The sequence below is a fragment of the Prionailurus bengalensis genome, chromosome X (genome assembly GCF_016509475.1).
Source record: "Prionailurus bengalensis isolate Pbe53 chromosome X, Fcat_Pben_1.1_paternal_pri, whole genome shotgun sequence".
Classification (NCBI taxonomy): domain Eukaryota; kingdom Metazoa; phylum Chordata; class Mammalia; order Carnivora; family Felidae; genus Prionailurus; species Prionailurus bengalensis.
In genome coordinates this window covers 94,948,954-94,963,337 of record NC_057361.1, presented here as the reverse complement: position 1 = coordinate 94,963,337, position 14,384 = coordinate 94,948,954, and positions in this window count along the sequence as shown.

The window sequence follows — 14,384 nt, the reverse complement described above, 5'->3', positions numbered from 1 at the left end:
GGTAATAGGAATTCAGATGTAATATGATTAGCAAATTATTAAATTCTCAATGAGTTTTGAAGAAGGAGTCCCATATTTTATGTTTCCCTGTGCCCTGTTAATTATATATCCACTCCTGATAGCCAGCATCAGTTCTGATTAGTCTGCTCGGGCTGTACCATAAACACATCCATATCCCAGTTCATGACTATGATTTCTCTCCAAGAGGGGTTGGCCACCAGCATTACTTATCCTTCCCAGTTCTGTGTTGCAGAAGCTCTGTTCCTGGCAAGGCACGTTTGAGGCTCCCTCCCTCCACCTACCTCCCACTCCCAGGCACAGCAAGCTGAGATTACTGAAGATTCCAGTAATCTTCACCCCAGCTTCCATGGAAGGCAGAGGTCCTATGCTCGGAGGGACAAACCAAGAAGACAAGGGATACCCCTCCCCTTCCTGCCCCCAAGTCTGGAGTTTTGCATGCGAGGGGTTCTACTGCAAGAGTAAAGGTTCCTGCCCCCATCTCCGGAGCAGTAGCAAAGAGGTTCACATAGGGGGAGGGTCAGGCCATAAGAACAGGGAGCTCAGTAGCTCTCCCTAAAGGGGCCGACTTTATTGGGAACAGAGACTGGAAAAGTCTGTTTAAGGATAGAGCTACATAGGAGTAACATTTCTATCTCTCACTGTCATTAAGCTGCTATAAATTTGAAGTAGATCTGATGTACACTGAAAGCTCTAGTGTAACCAGGAGAATAAATTTGAAAAATAGTGAACAATCCTTAAAGTCACTGAAATACTACACTGAAAATACTCACTTACAAATGAAGGCAATAAAGAAAACATGAGTGGGGCGCCTGGGTGGCTCAGTCGGTTGAGCGTCCGACTTCGGCTCAGGTCATGAGCTCGCGGTCCGTGAGTTCGAGCCCCGCGTCGGGCTCCATGCTGACAGCTCGGAGCCTGGAGCCTGTTTCCGATTCCGTGTCTCCCTCTCTCTCTGTCCCTCCCCTGCTCATGCACTGTCTCTCTCTGTCAAAAATAAATAAACATTAAAAAAAAATTTTTTAAAAAAAGAAAAAATGAGAAAATAACATGAGTCACAGGAAAAGCAAAAAGTAAAATGGCATGGGGCGCCTGGGTGGCGCAGTCGGTTAAGCGTCCGACTTCAGCCAGGTCACGATCTCGCGGTCCGTGAGTTCGAGCCCCGTGTCAGGCTCTGGGCTGATGGCTCAGAGCCTGGAGCCTGTTTCCGATTCTGTGTCTCCCTCTCTCTCTGCCCCTGCCCCGTTCATGCTCTGTCTCTCTCTGTCCCAAAAATAAATAAAAACGTTGAAAAAAAATTAAAAAAAATTATTTAAAAAATAAAAAAAAAAGTAAAATGGCAGTGATAACAACTGTTGTAGCAACAACGTTGTGAATTAATTAATCAAAAAGCAGACATTTTGAGACTGGGTTTTAAAAAAAAGATCCAACAAGGGGCGCCTGGGTGGCTCAGTCGGTTAAGCATCCGACTTCAGCTCCGGTCATGACCTCGCGGTCTGTGAGTTCCAGCCCCGCGTCGGGGCTCTGGGCTGACAGCTCAGAGCCTGGAGCCTGCTTCGGATTCCGTGTCTCCTTCTCTCTCTGGCCCTCCCCCTGCTCATGCTCCGTCTCTCTGTCTCTCAAAAATAAACAAACGTTAAAAAATGTTTTAAAAAAGATCCAACGATATACTATTAACGGGAGACAGATTTTAGATTTAAAGATACGGACAGGGTTTTAAGTGAAATGACTGAAAAAGATATACCACAGAATTGGCTATACTAATATCAAACAGAAGGAATTTGAATTTTAAAATGTGACTAACGGACAAAGACCTTTTATAATGATAAAAGAGTGACTCCATGAGGAATCCATATCAATTGTATATGCACCTAAGAAGACTGTCCAAAATTACATGGAGAAAAAAATGGATAGAATTGGAGAAATAGACAACTCAATAATAATAGTTAGACTTCAATAAGTCACTTTCAGTAATAGAACAAGTGGGCAGCAGATCAACTAGGACACATAGAACTTGAACATCATACAGGCGAGCTAGACCTAACAGATCTCTAAAGAACAACTTATGCAACATTATCCAGGATATGACATACACCAAAACTAAACAAAAGGAAGGAGGTGCTTGAGCTTCATTGGTGGATATTGCCAACCAAAGATGAAGGGAATTTCAGGTAGGGAACTTATATGTGAATTATGGGGTATAGAGAAATAATTTACAAGTTGATAGTTTTTTTCCCAGGAAGTTACCCAATAATTGCATCACAATTTATTGAACCAACTATTTTCTCCCAATGTGAAGTGACCCTTTCCACCTTTGCCATATATTTAATGTGTGTGTGTGTGTGTGTGTGTGTGTATCTTAGTCTGTTCAGGCTGCCCTAACTGTAGCAGGATTCTCACACAGAGTCGTGACACCGAGGCTTTTCTTTCCAGGAAGCAACTTTATTCGTGCCGGCACCGCTCAGTTGGGTTGGTACCTGAAGAACTGAGCCCCGACCGCCACGTGGCATAGTTTTCTTAAATACATTTCCTATTTCTTTGTCTCCCATATACGGTGACACGCAAACATGCAGTCTGATTCAGTGGTCTCATCTTACGAGGTCGCGAGGGATGTTGTCACATGCACATATAGCCAGGTTGCCTTGGCGTTTTGTTTTGTTTTATTTCGTTTTCTCTTCTTAGGGAGGGGACCCTCCCACATAACAAAATACCACACATAGTTCTGCAAGCTAGAGGTCCAGGATTAGGGCCAAGTGAGGGCTCTCTTCCAGGTTGCAGACTTCACTTACATGCTTACATGGTGAAAGGGACTAGCGAGTTCCTTTGGATCTCTTTTACAAGGGCATTAATCCCAATCATGAGGGCTCCGCTCTTCCGACCTAAGCATCTCCTAAAGGTCCCACCTCATAGCATCGCACTGAGCATTAGGATTTCAACATTAATTGGGGGGAGGGGACAAAAATATTCCGACAAACTACTGTGTATGTGTGTGAATGTGTGGTTGAGTTTATTTTTGGACTTTCTTTTCTTTCCCAGTGAACTAAGTCTACTCATGTACACCGGTACTAATCATGCCCAGTGCTTCTATTTAATTATGTCGCCTAAGATTATGCGTTAATATCCACTAAGGACAATCGTCCTGTCTCATCAGTCTTCTTTTTCAGAAACTTCCTGACTCTCCTTACGTCTTTGTGTTTCACTATATGTTTTGGAATTAGCTTGCTTTATTGTCCTCAATCATATTGGTGTTTTTATTGAGATCACATAATTACAAACTAATTAGGGGAGAATTGTTAACTTTACAAGATGGAATTTTCCTGTCCAAGAAAATGGATACCTTTCCGTTTTGTCAGTTAATATATTGTATTTTTCAGTAGCATTACAAAATTATCTTTTTTTTTTAAGTTTATTTATTTTGAGAGAGAGAGAGAGAGGGAGAGAACCAGTGGGGGAGGGGCAGAGAGGGGGGTTAAGAGATCCGAAGCAGGCTCTGTGCTGACAGCAAAGAGCCCGATGTGGGACTTGAAGTCATGAACCATGACGTCATGACCTGAGCCAAAGTTGGATGCTTAACCTACTGAGCCACCCGGGTGCCCCATCTTCTTTCTTTTTAAAATGTATTTATTTTGAGAGAGAGAGGAGAGAGACCAAGAGCAGGGGAGGAACAGAGAGAGAGGAAGAGAGAGAATCCCCAGTAGGCTTCACACTGTCAGTGCAGAGCCCGACGTGGGGCTCAAACTCACGAACCATGAAATCATCACCTGAGCCAAAATAGAGTCAGAGGCTTAACCGACTGAGTCGCCCAGGTGCCCCCCAAATTGTCTTCAAATAGATGTTGCATGTTTCCTGTTAAATTTATTTCTTTTATTCTTTTTATATTTATTTGGCTTTTTAAGTTATTATTTTAATTCCATTAACATACAGTTTTATATTAGTTTTAGGTGTACAATATAGTGTTTCAACAGTTCCATACATCACTCTATGCGCATCACAAGCGCACTCCTTAACCCTGTCACCTATTTAACCCATCCCCTCCCATCTTCCTTCTGGTAATCATCAATTTGTTCTCTATAATTAAGAGTCTATTTCTTCATTTCTCTCTCTCTCTCTCTCTCTCTCTCTCTCTCTCTCTTTTTTCTCATAGTCCATTTGTTTTGTTTCTCATATTCCACATATGAGTGCAATCATATAGTATTTGTATTTCTCTGACTTACTTATTTCACTTATTCTCTCGCTCCATCCACATCATTGCAAGTGGCAGATGTCTTTCTTTTTTATGGCTGGATAATATTCCATTGTATATAAATGCCACCTTTTCTTTACCATTCATCTATTGATGGACACATGGGCTGCTTCCATATCCTGGCTCTTGTAAATAATGTTGCTACAAATATAGAGGTGCTTGTATCCCTTTGAATTAGTGTTGTTTTATTATTTGGGTAAATACCTAGTAGTGCAATTGCTGGATTGTAGGGTAGTTCTCTTTCTAACTTTTTGAAGAACCTCCATAGTGTTTTCCTGAGTGGCTGCACCAGTTTTCATTCCCACCAACAGTGCAAGACGATTCTCCTTTGTCCACATCGTCACCAACATCTATTGTTTCTTGTGTTGTTGATTTTAGCCATGAAGGTAGGTGTGAGGTAATATGCCATTGTAGTTTTGATTTGTATTTCACTGATGATAAGTGAGGTTAAACATCTTTCCGTGTGTCTGTTGGCCATCTGGATGTCTTCCTGGGAGAAATGTCTGTTCATGTCTTCTGCCCATTTTTAAGTGGATTATTTGTTTTGCGGGTGTTCAGTTGTATAATTCTTTATGTATTTTGGATATGAACCTTTTATTAGATATGTCATTTGTAAATATCTTCTCCCACTCCGTAGGTTGCCTTCAGTTTTGTTGATTGTTTCCCTTGCTGTGCAGATGCTTTTCATTTTGCTAAGGTCCCAGTAGTTTATTTTGACTTTTGTTTCCCTTGCCATAGGAGACATATCTAGAAAGAAGTTGCTACAGCCAATGTCAAAGAGGTTACTGCTTGTGTTCCTTTCTAGGATTTTTATGGTTTCAGGTCTATTTAGGTCTTTTATCCATTTTGAATTTACTTTTATGTAGGGTGTAAGAAAGTGGCCTGGTTTCTTTCTTTTGCATCTTGCTGTCTAGTTTTCCCAGCACCATTTGTTGAAGAGACTGTCCTTTTCCCATTGGATATTCCTTCTTACTTTGTTGAAGATTAATTGACCATATAATTTTGGGGTCATTTCTGGGTTTCTTGTTCTGTCCCATTGATCCATGTGTCTATTTTTGTGCCAGTACCATACTGTTTTAATTACTACAGCTTTGTGATTTAACTTGAAGTCCAGACTTGTGATACTTCCAGCTTTGCCATTCTTTTTCAAGATTGCTTTGGCTATTTGGGGTCTTTGTGGTTCCATGCAAATTTTAGGATTTTTTCTTCCAGCTGTGTGAAGAATGCTGTTGGTAGTTTGAAAGGGATTGCATTAAATGAGTAGATTGCCTTGGGTAGTATAGACATGTTAGCAATATTTGTTCTTCGAATCCATGAGCATGGAATGTCTTTCGATTTCTTTGTGTCATCTTCAACTTCTTTCATCTTGTTTTATTGTCTTAAGAGTACAGGTCTTTCACCTCTTTGGTTAGGTTTTTCCTAGTTATCTTATTTTTAATGCCATTGCAAATGGGATTGTTTCCTTAATTTCTCATTCTGCTGCTTCTTATTGGTGCATAGAAATGCAACAGATTTCTGTACATTGTTTTTGTATCCTGTGACTTTACTGAATTTGTTTCTCAGTTATAGCAGTATTTTGGTGAAGTCTTTCAGGTTTTCTATATAGAGTATCAAGTCTTCTGCCTTCCTTGCTAATTTGGATGCCTTTTATTTCTTTTTGTTGTCTCATTACTATGGCTAGGGGACTTCCAGTACTATGTTGAATAAAAGTGGTGAAAATGGATAGCCTTGTCCTTTTCTGGACCTTAGGAGAAATGTTCCCAGTGTTCCCCATTAAGGATCATGGTAGCTGTGGGTTTTTCACATATGGCCTTTATTATGTTAATGTATGTTCCCTCTAAACCTGCTTTATTGAGGGTTTTTATCATGAATGGATGTTGCCCTTTGGCAAATGCTTTTTTTAAGTGTATTTTATTTATTTTGAGAGAGAGAGAGAGAGACAGGGAGAGAAAGAGAGAGAAAGAGAGAAAGTGGGGGAGGGAGAGAGAGAAGGAGACAGAGAATCACAAACATACTCCGCGCTGACAGTGTGGAGCCTGATATGGGGCTTGAACTCATGAACCACAAGATCATGACCTGAGCCAAAATCAAGAGTTGAACACTTAACCGACTGAGCCACCCAGGCGCCCCCTGTCAAATGCTTTTTATGCATCTATTGAAATGATCATATGGTTTCTCTTATTGATGCGATGATCAGTTGATTGATTTGTGAATATTGAACCACCCTTGCAATGCAGGAATAAATCCTTGTTGATCATGGTGGATTATTTTTTTTAATGTATTGTTGGATTAGGTTTGCTAGTATTTTGCTGAGGATGTTTGCATTTACGTTCATCAGGGATATTGGCCTGTAGTTCACTTTTTTAGTGAGATCTTTATCTGGTTTTGGTACCTGGGTCATGCTGGCCCCCTAGAATGAATTTGGAAGTTTTCCTTCCTTTTCTATATTTTCGGAATAGTTTGAGAATAACGGGTATTAACTCTTCTTTAAATGCTTGGTAGAATTCACCTGTAAAGCCATCCAGCCCTGGACTTTTGTTTTTGTGAGTTTTTTGATTGCTAATTCAATTTCTTTGCTGGTTATCAGTCTGTTCACATTTTCTATTTCTTCTTGTTTCAGTTTTGTCAGTTGATATGTTTCTAGGAATGTATCCATTTCTTCCAGGCTCTCCAATTTGTTGCCATATAATTTTTCATAATATTCTCTTATAATTGTTTATATTTCTGTGGTGCTGGTTGTTATTTCTCCTCTCTCATTTGTGATTTTATTTATATGGGTCAAATTTCTCTTTTTGCTAAGTCTGACTAGAGGATTATCAATTTTATTATTTTTTTCAAAGAATGAGCTTCTGGTTTCATCGATCTGTTCTATTGATTTTTGTTTTGTTTTGTTTGTTAGTTTCTACATAATTTATTTCTGCTCTAATCTTTATTATTTCCTTCCTTCTGCTGGTTTGGGGTTTTGTTTGTTCTTCTTTCTAGCTCCTTTAGGTGTTAGGTTAGGTTGTTTATTTGAGATTATTCTCCCTTCATGAGGTAGGCCTGTGTTACTATAAACTTCTCTCTTAGAACCATTTTTGCCACATCCCAAACGTTTTGGGACTGTTGTGTTTTCATTTTCATTTGTTTCCATGTATTTTTTATTTCTTCTTTGATTTCATGGTTGGCCCATTTATTTTTTAGTAGCATGTTATTTAACCTCCATGTATTTGTGATCTTTCCAAAGTTTTTCTTGTGGTTGATTCAGTTTCATTGCATTGTCATCAGAAAAGATAAATGGTATCCATCTTCTTGAATTTGTTGAGACTTGTTTTGTGGGCTAATATGTGATCTATTCTGGACAATGTTCTGTGTGTACTTGAAAATAATGTGTGTTCTGCTGTTTTAGAATGGAATGTTCTGAATATATCTATTAAATCCATCTGTTCCAGTGTGTCATTCAAAGCCATTGTTTCCTTGTTGATTTTCTATTTAGATGATCTATCCATTGATGCAAATGGGGTGTTAAAGTCCCCTACTATTATTTTGTTATTATCAGTTATTTCCTTTATGTTTGTTATTAACTGTTTTATGTATTTGGGTGCTTCGATGTTAGGTACATACATATTTACAATGGTTGTATCTTCTTGTTGCGTTGTGTCCTTTGTTATCATATAGTGTTCTTTGTCTCTTGTTACGGTTTTGTTTAAAAGTCTATTTTTTCTGATATAAGCATTGGTACCCTGGCTTTCTTTTGACATCCACTGCATGATGGATGTTTCTCCATCCCCTCACTTTCAATCTGCAGGTGTCTTTAGGTCTTAAATGAGTCTCTTGTAGGCATCATATAAATGGGTCTTTTTTTTTTTAATCCATTCTGACACCCTGTGTCTTTTGATTGGAGAGTTTAGTCCATTTACATTCAGAGTAATTACTGATATATATTTATTGTCATCTTATTATTTGTTTTGTAGTTGTTTCTGAAGATTCTGATCCTTTCTTGTCTTTCATGGTTTGCTGATTTTCTTTCGTGATGTATTTGGATTTCTTTCTCTTTATTCTTTGCATATTTATTAGTGGGTTTTGATATATGGTTACCATTAGGTTTGTATATAACCTCTTCTGCATATAGCAGTCTATATTAAGTTGATGGTCATTTATGTTTGAACCCATTCTTGGCTCCTGTCCTCCCAACATTTTCGGTATGTGTTTTTACATTTTATATCCTTTTATGTTGGGAGTTCCTTGACTTATTTTTTTACAGAAATATTCATTTTAACTGCTTTTGTGTTTTCTGCCTTTATACTGTCCCTTTCAGTGTCTCCTTTTCACTCAGGGTCCCCTTTAATATTCTTCGCCAAGTTTGTTTAGTGGTCACAAACTCCTTTAGTTTTTGTTTGTCTGGAAACTCTTTATCTCTCCTTCTATTCTGAAGGATAGCCTTGCTTGAGAGAGTATTCTTGGCTGCAGATTTTTCCCATTTATCACCTGGAATGTATATAATGCCACTCCCTTCTGGCTTGGAAAGTTTTTGCTGAAAATCCTTTGCTGGCCTTGTGAAATTTCGCCTGTAAGTTACCATCTTCTTTTGTCTTGCTGCTTTTAAATGTTTTTGTTTCGCACTGTATTTTCCCAATTTGATTACAATTATCTTTGTGCGGATCCGCTTGTTAATTTTGATGGGAGTTCTCTGTGCCACCTGGATCTGGATATTTGTTTCCTTCCTCAGATTAGGGAAATTTTCAGCTATGATTTCTTCAAAATAACTTTCTGCCCCCTTTTCTCTTGTTCTGGAACTCCTATAATACAGAAGTTATTACATTTGATGAAGTCATTGGTTTTCCTAAACCAATTCTTGTTTTTTGCATCATTATTTTTTTAATGTTTATTTGAGAGAGAGAGAGAGAGAGAGAGAGAGAGAAAGTGCATGTGCTCAAGTGGGGGAGGGGTAGAGGGGGGGGAGGATAGAGGATCTGACCAGGCTCTGGGCTGACAGCAGAGAGCCAGACGTGGAGCTCGAAATCACAAACCGTGAGATCATGACCTAAGCCAAAGTCAGATGCTTAACTGACTGAGCCACCCAGGTGCCCCTGTATAATTCTTTTTCATCTCTTTTGTTCAGCTTGGTGACTTTCCATTACTCTGTCTTCTAGGTCATTAATTCATTCCTCCTGTTCATTCCATCAAGTATGTTTCTCATTTCATTTGTTGAACCCTTTATCTCTGCTATGTTATTCCTTATTTCTGTGTTAAGAGTCTCATTCTTGTGTTCTACTCTTTTTTTCAAGTCCAGTGAGTACCTTTATGATCATTGCTTTAAATTCTTTATCAGGCATGTTATTTATCTGTTTCACTTAAATCTCTGGCCATGGCCTTTTCCTGTTCTTTCATTTGGAATAAATTTCTCTGTCTTCCCATTTTTTTGTGTCTCTGTGCCTGTGTCTGTGTGTTAGGAAAGTCAGCTATACATCCTGTTCTTGAAGGCAATGGCCTTATAAAGAAGTCTTGTAGTGCCCTGTCGTGTAGTATCCCTTATTCCCCAGGGCCTGGTGCTTCTAGAAAGTGTCTCTAATGTGTGTTGCATGTGCTCCGTTGTTGTTTTGGCTGGTTTATCCTTCAGGCCAGTTGTCTGCAGAGGTTCTCTTTGCTTATTTTGGGCAGTGTTTGGTCCCTGGGTTGAATGTGGTGGGTTTTAACTAGGTGTGCTCTGGTCTGTGAAATAAGACCCGTCACCACTGCCACTAGAACCAAGGCTCTGCAGAACTCCCACACGGTATGACACGGTGTGAGCAGCAGTATGGGTAGTCTTCTAGGGGAGGGGGCCTGCTTCACTGGTACTGAGGGAAGCATGGCTGAGTGGGGCTGTTGCCCTGGAGCGTGAGTAGGTGGGGTTTGGTATAAGCAAATTAGGTAGCAAGTTTGGGTGCTGTGCTGCTTTCCCACAGTGGCCCTGTGCTTACCCTGAGGGGCCAGGGAAGGAAATGGTGCTGGCCAGTTCTTTTTTTCCTGGAAGGGTCTCCCTGTGAATGCTGTCTCTCTGGGGCACGCTCTGAGATGAGCAAATAACCTCCCTACTGCGTACCTCAGGCACTCTTCAGTTCATTGTTTCCATGCTGTATGTCCCCGGGTTGTTTGCCTGCCTTCTCTCTAAGAGCAGCACAGTGCCCCCCCCCCCAGCCTCGATTGTAACCAAGCCCACCGACCTTTAAGATCCCAGTCTCTAAGCCCTGCTGGTTGCAAGAACTCTCAAAATTGGGCCCATCTCACTTTCCATGCCAATTGATATGGGGATTTGCTTTCCCGCGTGGTCCCCTCTGTGCTTGTCCGTCTCTGGCCGTTCTCTGCAACGGTGACTCGCCACTGCAGTGACCACAATCATTTGTCTCACAAACCTCATCTCCACACTTCTTGCCTTCTCCCATGTGTCTTCATCTCTACCCTCTGCTGTGGAGTTCTGCCAGTTTTCAGGTCAATTTCTGGGGTACTTAGGATGATCTGATAGCTATCGAGTTATATTCATGGAACAAGGGAAGCCTAGGGTGTTCCCAACCCACCATCATCTTCTAACCCGTCCAGTGCAAAATGCACCAGGGCATCGTAGCAGAGCCGGGGGAGCACGGTGGGGTCTGCTACTCGCTGCCCACCACCCACATGTAGGCCCAAACTGCAGCCCATGACCAGCGGTGTGATGCACAGCAGCAACCCTGGTAAATTTCTTTCTTTTTTTTTAATTTTTGAAGTTTATTTATTAACCTTTTAATGTTTTATGTTTATTTTTGAGAGAGAGAGAGAGAGTGAGAGCATGAGACGGGGAGGGGCAGAGAAAGAGGGAGACCCAGAATCCGAAGCAGGCTCCGGGCTCCGAGCTGTCGGCACAGAGCCCTACGCGGGGCTCGAACCTGCCGACCGGGAGATCATGAACGGAGCCGAAGTCCGACTCCCAACTGATTGAGCCACCCAGGTGCCCCTTAAGTGTGTTTATTAATTTTGAGAGAGAGAGAGAGAGAGAGAGAGAGAACACAAGCAGGGGAGGGGAAGAGAGAAGGAGAGACAGAATACCAAGCAGGCCCCACACCATCAGCACAGAGCCCCGTGTGGGCCCCGAACACATGAACCATGAGAGCCACCTAGGCACCCGCTGTTTCATTTATTTCTAAGTAGTTATTTTTATAACTATTGTAAATGGTGTCTTTATTTCATTACAAATGTAACCGGTTTTTAGTATATAGGAACGCTGTTTCCTTTATATATTGTTTTTCTCTAGCCATCTTTCTCGTATCTCGTAAAGTAGAATTTTCTCTGTGAGTCTCCAGATACATGACAATATCATCAACAAATAATGCGTATAGTACCTCCATCACTCTACTTTTAAAAAATAAACTGTTAGAATATCTGAAATAGTTTGATATTCACAAAACATGCAAAGATACTACGGAGAGTCCCCATTATTGTTAACTAAAGTCCATACTTCATTCAGATTTCCTTCGTTTTTACCCAGTGCCCTGTTTCTGTTCCAGGAACCCAACCAGGATACCACATGGCATTTAACAATCATGTCTCCTCGGACTCCTCTTGGCTATGACAATTTACTTATTTGTGATGACCTTGGCAGTTTTGAGGAATACTAGTCAGGTATTTATAGACTTTCCCTCAACTAGGGATCGTTTTCTCATGATTAGATCGAGGCTATGTATGTTTGATGAAGACCACAGGAGTGAAGTGCCATTTTCATCACATTATGTTAAGGATGTGTCTTATCAACATAACTTGCCCCTGTTGTTCTTGACCTTGCCCCCTCGGCTGAGGGAGCGTTTCTCAAGTTTTTCTACTGTAAAATTACTCTTTTTCTCTCTTTCCATATTTTATTCTCTGGAAGGAAGGCACTATTTAGAGCCCACACTTAAGGAATAGAGAGTTATACTCCACCTCCTTAAGAGCAGAGTCATCTACATAAATTATTTAGAGTTCTTCTGCATGGGAGATTGATCTATTTTTTTCGTATTTATTGATTTATTTAATCACTTATGTCTGTATGGACTTACCAGTACTTCTTTTATACTTTGGATTTCAATCCAATATCGTCATATTTATTTTGTTGCTCGTATTGTTACTGCTTTGGCGATTGGGAGCTCTTTCCTGCCTCCCTTTGACATACCCCCACATTGCGGGGTTTTATTTTTTAGCACTTCCTTACTTTTGGCATTGTAAGACCTTCTACGCCCTTGTTCTTTCTTCTCTGAGCCCTAGAAGGAGTCATTTCTCCAAAGGACCTGTTTTTTTTTTTTATTATTGGAAATTGGTATTAGAAACCAAGATCCAGGCACAAGACGTGCTTATTGCTAACCAAGTAGTTTCTTTTCGACTTCTGAGTTGTCATGTCTTTTGGGTCTTTTCAGCTAATAGAGCAAAGAAATATATGTGTGTATACTCATATCTTATCATCATATCATATACCCGTATTATATTAGCGTATATACACACATATATAAGTATTTCTATATGTAACCATCTGTATCCGTAAAAGTTAAATGCCAATTTATACCAACATATCCAGCAGTAATCCATTGCCACATAAACGAATCATTCTAGCCTTCTCCCCTTGCTTATCTATAACCTCCCACTCCATCAGTGAGAAACCTGTCTTCTGCCATCTGCCATCGATTTAATTGTTGAATTTAAGTATACATGTATAGTGGCATCAGGGTTGCAAAGAACATCATCGACGAGAGTAGAGTGCTTTTTTCCTTTTGCCTTTAGTCTTAGAGACTCTACTTGGTCCCACAGTTACTTAGGTCAGTGCTACTTTCCCCCACCCCTTTCTTACCATGTGATCCGGCCATCATGCGCCTACGTATTTAATCAACTGATTTAAAAGCTTATGCCTACATAAAAACCTGCACATAATTTTATAGCAGCCTTATTCGTAATCATACACACACACACCTGGAAGCAACTGAGGAGTTTTTCAATAGCTCACTAGAAAACAATTAAAATCAAATTAAAAAAAGATTTAGGGTTTATTTATTTTTGAGAGAGAGGCAGAGTGTGAGTAGGGGAGGGTCAGAGACAGAGGGAGACACAGAATCAGAAGCAGGCTCCAGGCTCCGAGCTGTCAGCACAGAGTCCGACGCAGGGCTCGAACTCACAAACCGCGAGATCGTGACCTGAGCCGAAGTTGGACGCTTAACCGACTGAGCCACCCAGGAACCCCTAAAATCAAATTTTAAAAAAGCATACTGGAGTTAATTTATCTAAAAAAAAAAGCCACAGAAGACTGTCGTATATCAACATAATGGAATATTATTCTGCAGGATAAAGAAATGAGCTATCAGACCATGAGGAGAGATGGATATGTAACTTGAGTGCATATCACTAAGTGAGATAAGCTCGTCTGCAAAAAGCTATACCTGATGTCAGTTATGTGACATTCTGGAAAAGGTAAAACTATGGAGCAAAAATACCAGTGGTTGCTAGGGGTCCCGAGGGAAGGGGTAAGAGTTGAATAGCTGCCGCCTAGACGATATTTTAGGGCAGTGAACTGTTCCGTATGATGTTGTTGTGGTGTATACGTGGCACCATGCATTTGTCAAAACCCACGGAACTTCACAGCGCCAAGAGTGAACATCGATGTACGCAACTGAAAGAAAATCATTGAGACATCAGGGATGGAATGCAGAATTTGACTAAGCAATCCAACGATATCACAGACGTGTGCAACAGCATGACCGAAGGAGGTTATACTCTGTAGTGATGCCCACGAAAATGAGAACCCTTTGAAGCGCAGATCGATTTCCCCAGTTGTAAATTGTATTTTGTGGTTAGTGTTAAAAAGGATACTTTGGGGGACACCTGGGTGGCTCTGTCGGTTAAGCATCTGACTTGGGCTCAGGTCATGACGTCACAGTTCACGAGTTGGAGCCCCGCAGAGCCCGCTTCAGACCCTCTGTCCCCTCTTCTCTCTGCCCCTCCTCCGTCTCAAAAATAAATAAGCATTAAAAAAAAAAAAGGATCATTTGGATTAATAAAACACCTCCATGTGCTCTGTGGAACTTTGGCCCACTGGATGTTAGTAAGTGTTCCATGGAAAAAGGATTCTGGGGTCAAACAGTGGGGGAAATTCTGGGTTAAGACTTGGCAGAGCCTCTAT